This window comes from Triticum urartu, chromosome 2A (assembly GCF_056163025.1).
Source record: "Triticum urartu cultivar PI428250 chromosome 2A, HENAU_Tu73, whole genome shotgun sequence".
NCBI classification, from domain to species: Eukaryota; Viridiplantae; Streptophyta; class Magnoliopsida; order Poales; family Poaceae; genus Triticum; species Triticum urartu.
This window is the reverse complement of record NC_141874.1, coordinates 34,618,440-34,627,896: the sequence shown is the minus strand read 5'-3', so window position 1 is coordinate 34,627,896 and position 9,457 is coordinate 34,618,440.

Here is a 9,457-nt window from a genome sequence, read left to right as displayed (position 1 = left end):
ATGTATATATATTTTATTTTTTTGTTAAGTAGCTGGGGGTGATCTCCCTTTAATCTGAATAAGAAAATTACAAAAGTTGTTTATCACTCTATCCAAAATTTCACCACTACTATATTGTTCCTATAGTTTCCGGTTTATTCCGAAAAACTGTAGCATCATTATTAGCAACGTTCAGTAGATCATTGCCTCTATATAAATTGGCCTTCTAGATTGTGATTCCACTCTTTTATAAATTATTCACTAAAGTCCTCATACAATGAGTGAGAAATCTGACAAAATATTTGTACGCCTTGAAAAGCATATTAACAAAATAGGTGGCTAACACAAACTTGCAAGTAGAGCATGATGTATGAGAGAGAGAGAGGTGGGGCTCCACCGTGCGTTACACATGAATATTCTTGTGGACATTGTATCAAACAGATGTCCTACAATTTGATGCAAAAACAAATCTCTAATGGTTGGGCAGAACAACGAATCAAAGGAGCAGCCAGAGCTCTTACCAACAGGCCACATGGAGGAGGAGTTGCGCTGGTCACTGGGACGGAGCTGGGAGGTGACGTGTCCCAGTCCCAACGTGGTCGGGGGCGGCGTGACTCAAGGGGAGTGGAGTAGGGAGGAGTCGCCGGGGCACATGGCCGGGAAGAGGCTAGCGGCGCATGGCCGGGAGCGCCGCACATCGCCGGCGGCACAGCAGCGAGGAGGCGCGGGGTGGCGCAATTGGCTAGGAGCGGCTAGTGGGCTGGGATCGGGGCAGGAAGACGATGGGGTAGGTGGGGGTGGATGTGTCGGGATTTAGGTTGGCCTTTTCTTATTTTTATTATTGACGCTTTAGTACCACCTCGCGTATATGTTTTAAATCAAACTGAAAGCGTAAATTCACAGGAAGAAAGCGTATTGTGACGGTGAACCCACGAAGTCAATCCGTGCTTTATAATTACTAGGAAATATGTCCGTGCGTTGCAACGGGAAGAACAAATGGTCCTAACTCAATAAACATGACTTATAACCCTCTACTCCCACACACAGATAGGTCATTCAGGACCTCTTTTTCAGTATTACCCCATCAGTTCTGACGCTTATCCTCTTTCCGATGAGTTCAATATTGGATCTATTTTTGATAAATCGAATTCAGCACTCTCAAGATATGCAGAAGTTGAAAATCTTATGAAAATAAATAAATAATTGATTGGTCGCAAATTATACTTCACTCAAAAAATAGAAGAACCAACTAAGTATGATTAATTAATCGTGTTAACTAACAATAGAATTAGGTAAATTTTGGTGCGGGGATCTATCTAAACGATAAAAAATAAGCATTGACATACTCTAAATATTCAAAAGGTAAATGTTCAAAACACGTATTCTTTTACATTGATTTACTGGAGATTTATGTATTTTTGGAAATGGAAGGAGAAATTCTAAGACCTAAAAAGCTATGGAGAGGCAAATCACTTACAAATCCTATATGCGATCCACATACCAATATGATGATATATTAAGTTTGCTCATAGAGCTTTTTGAGAGCTCACGTGCATAGTACCTATTCAAATGAGTGTCCTAGTATACTCCTTAGAGAACAAAATGAATATAAGCTTGCATTTTTTTTACTAACATAGCAACCATGGGAAAACCATATACCACCCATTGCATCGAGAAAGAACTATTGCAGATCACCAAAAAATCATATTGAAATGGCCATGATCCCAAATATAAAATTGTAAGATGTTAATAATGTATGCAGATTTATCTTCCTCTATATATTTTCATTATCCCTCTAGTTGGAATATAAGATGATATATAATTTAGCATGTATATGAGCAAAGTTAGGAAGTAGCCAGCTATAAAATATTGGTCGGAAATATGGATCAGGTATTAAAACGCAAGACATGCTCCACCTCTTAATCAATTCAAAGTCGTTTAGCCTAGCAATAAACCACATCAAGTGTCACGAGTAGAATGAGGAAGATAGATGCACAATGCTACATTTTATAAAAATATTAATCTCGCAAAAAACCGCTTGTATGTAATGTAATTTTCGTCCATAAACAACGACCGTCAACAATTATAAATCTACGGAAATTAGTACAGTAAATCTGTAATCTTGTCATCGTTGTGATGCACAACCAAATCTAAAGCTTGCTGAGGAGGGCCGTTATGATGCTTCTTGGCTAGCTTTCTACGTAGCGAAGGTTCAGTATAGATTTTTTTATGTACCTCCATTAGCCCAGCCATGATGGTTCTGTTAGGAACAAAATAGGTAACAGGGAGACTGAGATGCTTTTACTTTGCGGGGTGGGGGGGGGGGATTCAGTGTGTATTGTGCAGACTTGATTCTCCCTAAAAATATGACAAACGTCCACATCTTTCTTCTCTGAAAAATCTGAAAACATACCAAGATCTGATTATAGAATAAATTTTTATGATCTGTTAAATAAGAAATTCGTAAGAATATACATGACAAAACTGAAGTCTTCATTGTTGATTTCTAACAACAGGAAATTTGAGTCACACCTTAAATCTTCAGTCATTGGTAGTCTATTGTCGGCACAATCATAAATTAGCTAGAACCCTGTCGTGCAAATTACCAACAGAAAATTGGACTTCCTTTATCTATTGAAGGGTTACTGGATTTTTTATCCATCTAATATCCTGAAAATATGAGGTTGCTGGGGATCTCTGCTTGAATCATAACCTGCTCCAAAGCCTGTTGTACAGTGATCCTACGATCAAATACGTGTACATGACAGTAATCCGTAGCTGGCCGGCGTAACAAATCAGTCTTATCTTGAGTCATGATTCATGAACAGAGGCATAGTTGATTCATAAATTGAATAGTTAGATCGAGGATCCTTCAGATGACCTAATTGCCTTGTCTTGGAGAACTGAGAAGAAACAAAAGAAACGTGGGTTATGGATCTTTAGCATACATAATTGCTTCATGGATTATTCATGGGGGAAAGCTTTAGTATGGCACCCCGGTCGTAGTACACCAAAACAACAACCTGGGCGACATGCCGGCAACATCGCGGACCGTTGAGATTGTGCGATACATAATTGTGGATTTATTGATAAGAGGAGCACGTACGTGAAGCGAGTACTGTTGCTGCTATTGTTTCCAGCAATGATGCCATGGAGCCCCGCATGTCCCCTGATTCATATCGGCCATGCAAGGCAGCATCCTCATTGTTCAAGGACTTCACGGGTGGCCTCTCTAGGAGGCAGCCAACCCTCTCGCCTAGCAGCTGCACAGAACGCCACTGGCCAGATCCCGTTTAGGTCATGCTCATGCTGCCCGATGTTGTACGGGGTGAGACCGAACAACTTCATGTCAGGTATGGCTCTGAACGTCATGGAAGCATAGAGATCGTGCTCAAGATTGCGCCGATGGTTGGCCCTCTCCCGCATGAACAGCACCTAGCCCTCATCCTCTCTGAGTAGTCCATCGCCTGTACGCCGTAGGCGCAGGTGCAGGCACCATGCTTTCGCTCGGCAACTCGACGAAGCAAAACTCCGGCCGATCTCCTAACAGGTCGACGGAGGTGGCGCCCAAGGTCAGGTTGACCTACCACAACCGGCTGCTGAAATCAATTGTTTGTTTGTGCAAGCACGTGCGTGAGGTAGGGGTGGACTAACGAGCAGCTCGGCTCGTTAAGCTCGTACTCATTAAGCTCGTGCTCATTAAGGCTCAGCTCGCCAAGCTCGTTAATATTAACGAGCAGAAAACCCTGCTCGGCTCGGCTCGTTTGAAGATCGTTAAGCTCGTGAGCGCTCACCAGCGCTTGTTAATAGATTATAATGTCTTATGATATACAAGATGAATATGTATGTGTGGTTTTCAAGACAAAATATGATGACTATAAAAAATAAATATAGTAGCTTATTGCCTCATATGTCGATTAGATTGAATAGATGGGCTGAGATGCTACAAAAGTTTGTCACGTAAGATGAAAATATGTGTTGTGTTGTACTAACGAGCTTAACGAGCTACTCGTGAAACTCGTTAGCTCGCTCGTTAAGCTCGTTATGCTTAACAAGCTGAAATCAATGATTGGCTCTGTTCATTAAAAAGCGAGCTACCAGCTTAACGGGCCGAACTATCGAGCACTCATTAAGCTCGGGAGTTACGAGCTTTTGGTCCAGCCCTAGCGTGAGGTGATGTTCGTCCAAGGAGGGCTCCCTTGTCCTTGATGAAGTGCCCGTGAGATCGGGATCAGTGTATTTATTGGAAGGATTTAGGAAAGGCATGGAAGGTGAAGAGGAAGGAGACCGTGTCTGCTGCGACAGCGGATCGACCTCCTGTGTTTTTTATGGAGGTGGACCTGCTTATAATAGAGAGAAGTAGGATCGATGAAAGAAGAGGAGGGAGACCGAGTCTCGTCTCTCGTGAGGCAACGCATCATGCTCCTGTTTCTTTTAGGGAAAGAAGGCCAAACCCAATTAAGTACAAGAACGTACAAAAAGCTAAAAATATGAACGTACAAAAATATGATAGATTAGTACCACCTTGGATTTTGGAAAAATTACGCACGTGTTGAAAAAAAATGAAAGCGTAAATTTACGGAAAGAAGCGTATTGTGACGGTGAACCCACGGAGTCAATCCATGCTTTATTATTAGGGAAAGATTAGGGATAGACTAGCACACATGCCCGTGCGTTGCAACGGGGAAAAAATATAATACGTGGTTCAACATTTTACTAACCTAACCACTGACTTGCATATGTCTGTCATTGTCGGATTATACCCACACCTCATCATTTGTTTTGTTTATTTCCGTCATTGCCAGATTATAGCTACACCTCACCGGTAGTTTTTTATTATTTTTGAAAAGGCCTATTGGTTGTCTATTTGAGGCCATATATAAATTAGTGAGATCCTGTGTATATTTGCAGGGTGGTACTACTAATTTTCTTTTTAGGAATAGATGGTACTATTAATCAATAAAGATTTTTCTATAGTACCAAAAGCTGGCCCAATAAAGAGAATAGTAAACTGGATGGGCTGAATCATAGGACATCCTGTGCCCGTCAAATAAAGAACGCTTTCCCCTAAACAAAAGTAAAAAAAAAATGTTTCTTCTAAAAAATGGGAGCATATGCCCGCTACAGCCAGCAGCCGCCGCTACGCCCAAGCGAGCGAGGAGAGGCCGAGCTCTTCCTTGGGATGCCATCTCCGCCTCCTTCCTCTCACCTCCGGCCGGTGAGCCCAACTGCCGCCGATAACCTCGCGCTGCCGCCCTCTTCTTCTCCCGTCTCTCTCCTTCCTTCACGCAGGAACCCAGCCGAGCCGCCATGGCAGTATAGCTTCGCGACCGCCGCCCTCTTCCCTGCCTTCTCCCTCCCTTTCCTCCTTCCTCTTCCTTCTTATCTTCTCCTGTCTATCTCCTCCCTCGTCTCACTCTCCCCTTCCAGCGCAGGAACCCAGTCGAACCGCCATGGCAGAGAAGCTTGGCCGCCATCGCGTTTTGCCCCAGATCCACGCCATGACACCGCTCCTGCGTTGGATCCGTTGGGAGCGATGCGCCCGCCATCGTCCGACTTCGTCTGCTCGCCCCCTGAAAGCCCTGTGGGAGTGCTGCACTACCGTCGCCCAATTTCTTTACCGCCTTGATATTAGATCTGGGTCGGCGCCGACCTTCTAAACACCCCATGCATTGCCGCCACAGCTGCATCTGGCCCAGACGCGGGGGATGCATGCCAGATGGGCTGATGCCCAAGCGCGGAAGACTGCCCAGGCATGGAAGACGCTTGATTTAATGGGAGTCCCTAGTCAGCGCTTCAGGCGCCAGGGATGCTCCCTGGCGCCCCGCGCTTGTCAGTTGGGCCGGCCTGTTAGTGATGTGTAGTCCTCGCTCGCTCATTCCAGCCGCTCTACAGCGGCACGAGGTACTGTAGCGGCGAGAGGTACTGTAGCGGCAAAGCATTTAGCGCTGCTAGTGCAAAATTTCAAAAAAACAGTTCATGAATTTGAAAAAACAATTCACAAATTCAAAAATAGTTCATGAATTTGAAGAAAAAACAAAAAATTGAAAAAACGTGAGTTTGGAAAATAGTTATCGATTTTGACAAAAAGTTCACCAAATACGAAAAAAGTTCATTGAATTTAAAAGAATCATCAATTTTCAAAAAAAATCATAGAATTAGAAAAAAGTTCATGGAATTTGATAAAAAGTTGTCGAATTTGAAAAAAGTTCATCAAATTTGAAAAAAAGAGTTCATCCAATTCAAAAAAAGTTCATCGGTATTGAAAATAGTTCATCGAATTCAAAAAAAGTTCATCGATTTTGAGAAAAGTTCATCGAATTTGGAAAAAAAGTTCATCGATTTTCAAAAAAGTTCATCCAATTTGTAAAAAAGTTTATTGATTTTGAAAAAATTACATCGAATTTGAAAAAAAGTTCATTGAATTTGAAAACGTTCATCAAATTTGAAAAAAAGTTCAACAATTTAAAAAAAAACTAATAAATTTTCAAAAAAATCACCGAGTTTGATGAAAGTTCATGATATTTGGAAAAAGTTCATGAATATAGAATCACGAATTTGAACCAAGTTCGTGCAATGAAGAAAACAAAAAAAAAAGCAAAAAGGAATAAGAACCGCGACCTGTGAAAGAATAAAAGAAGGTAACACAAGTGAGTTAGTGTCCTAGTGGTTAGTGCGCTGCGTTCTCCACGAAGAAATCCTGAGTTCGAACCCCGCCGGCGCACTCGCCTTTTTTGCTTGGGTTTGAAAAATAAAGGAAAAACGGGCCGGCCCAATTACAAGCGCAGTTGGCGAACCGGCGCAGGATTCGCCTCATTGAACTACCGAGACAGAAATTTAGTACCACCTCGAATATATTTTAAATTTAAACTGAAAGCGTAAAATCACGAGAAGAAGCGTATTATGACGGTGAACTCACAGAGTCAATCCACGCTTTATTATTAGGGATAGATTAGGAAGATAATTGCAGGGACTAACATATATTAGCATATTAGTGGAGTGAATAATTGCAGGATAATTTTACTCATATTACAGCCATTTTTGGACATATATTACTAGCAAAATTACCCATGCTTTGCAACAGGAGAAGAAAACATATCACAGCCGCTGCTTTGCAACGGGATAAGAAAACATATTACAGCCGCTAGCGGCCAACCACAACACCTCGACGAGATGTCGTGAAACAATTGCTTATTACAAGCGCAGTTGGCGAACCGGCGCAGGATTCGCCTCATTGAATTACCGAGACAGAAATTTTGTACCACCTCGAATATATTTTAAATTTAAACTGAAAGCGTAAAATCACGAGAAGAAGCGTATTATGACGGTGAACTCACGGAGTCAATTCGTGCTTTATTATTAGGGATAGATTAGGGAGATAATTGCAGAGACTAACATATATTAGCATATGAGTGGAGTGAATAATTGCAGTATAATTTTACTCATATTACAGCCATTTTTGGACATATATTACTAGCAAAAATACCCGTGCTTTGCAATGGGAGAAGAAAACATATCACAGCCGCTGCCTTGCAATGGGAGAAGAAAACATATTACAGCCGCTAGCGGCCAACCACAACACCTCGACGAGATGTCGTGAAACAATAGCTTCGTTGAGATCAACAAAAGACTATTGCCATGACATGTAAATGTCTATATTTTGGCGCCAATGATTTATTATGCACTCGTATGTACCGGGTTCAATAGCGGCAACTGTCAATTTATCATGTATTTACTTTATTATTAGGTAAAGATTGGACGTGCAAGCATATATGTTTTTGTGGTGTGTGTCTAAACTGTGTATATATGTTAATCCAACATCATCCAATCCTTCCTATCTATGTGTAGTGTTTGTTTCCTTTTCAGTACAGAGTCAAATTTAACCTTAAATCCAAAAAATACAGTACAATTTCAAAAGTGTGCATAATTTATAGAACAAACGCTCTTTTTTTGGGTGATAGTATGTGAGCTAAACCGTCCGCGTGACGGACTAGGGGATATTTACTCAAAATTGCACATCTATACCAATATAAAAAGGCCCAGAGACTCAGATCCAATAAATCCGGACCATCCATTTATGTTAATCCAACAGTCATTATTGTTCTAATGGTGAGTACTAAACATGTTTAGCGTTAAAAGTCTTTCTACTGATCCCCTTCCTTTCCTACGAAAGAAAAGGGGAACTGCCGCACGCACGACGCTGCCTCTCTCCGCCCCAACCGCCTCCGCCCGTCGCACCTTCCCGCTGTCGCCCCCATCACACCTTCAAGAACGCCCCCACCCATCGCCTCCTCCTGCACAGCCTGGCCGCCTGGCGGGACGCCGCCTCCTAATAGACCTACTGGCCGGCCATCGGGGACGCCCACCCATCACCCCGCCTCGGACGCCGGCCGTCGGGGATGGCGCCTCCTGCATCGCCTGGCCGGCCGGCGGGACGCCGCCTCCTACTAAAGCTTCTGGCCGGCCGTCGGGGACACCGCCCCTACTACATCGCCCGGCCGACCGTCAGGGAGGTCGCCTCCTCCAACGCTGCCTCCCCACCATCCAACGATGCCGCCGCCCTTCACCACATCGGCCGCTGCCCTCACTCCGACGCTGCGAGCTGCGGCGCCACCGCCCTTCACCGCGTCGGCCGCTGCCCTCACTCCGATGTTGCAAGCCGCCTAACCGGCCTGATCCACTCGATCTGGATTGCCAACCCTCCAGACTTTCTTTGATATGTACATCTCCAATCAAATCTGATCTCAAAGTTCATTTTTTGTTTGTAATCTGGAATCTGGACGAAATTTGACAATTGTACTAAACTTGTTGCAGGGTTGGGAAGAATGCAGACGGTTGGATCACCGAAGAGGAGCTCAAAGAGTTGTCAAATGAGCTCGAAGAATGCTGTCACGAGTAATGACAGTTGAAGCTACGTAGTGTGTTGTTTGTTCACAACCGGTCATATCAATGCTTATGACTTTCTCTTGCGTTGTCAGGTCCTCACTCGGCACGGCCTCTACAAACAACTCACCAAGATCCTCGAGTGCGTCAAGGAGTACACGGTGTTGATCATGGAGGAGCTCGACCCCAACCAGAATGGCTACATCGAGGTCCGTCCTTTTTCACCCTTCATCTCTTTCCGTGGAATACTTTGCTTGAGAAAGCAAAGTTGAAATATGATGGAAGCAATTACACGGACTGGGTCCGTAACTTGAGGATTATCCTCATTGCTGCACAGAAGAATTACGTCCTGGAAGCACCGCTGGGTGCCAGGCCTGCTGCTGGAGCAACACCAGATGTTATGAACGTCTGGCAGAGCAAAGCTGATGACTACTCTATAGTTCAACGTGCCATGCTTTACGGCTTAGAATCGCGACTTCAACGACGTTTTGAACGTCATGGAGCATATGAGATGTTCCAGGAGTTGAAGTTAATATTTCAAGCAAATGCCCGGATTGAGAGATATGAAGTCTCCAATAAGTTCTATAGCTGCAAG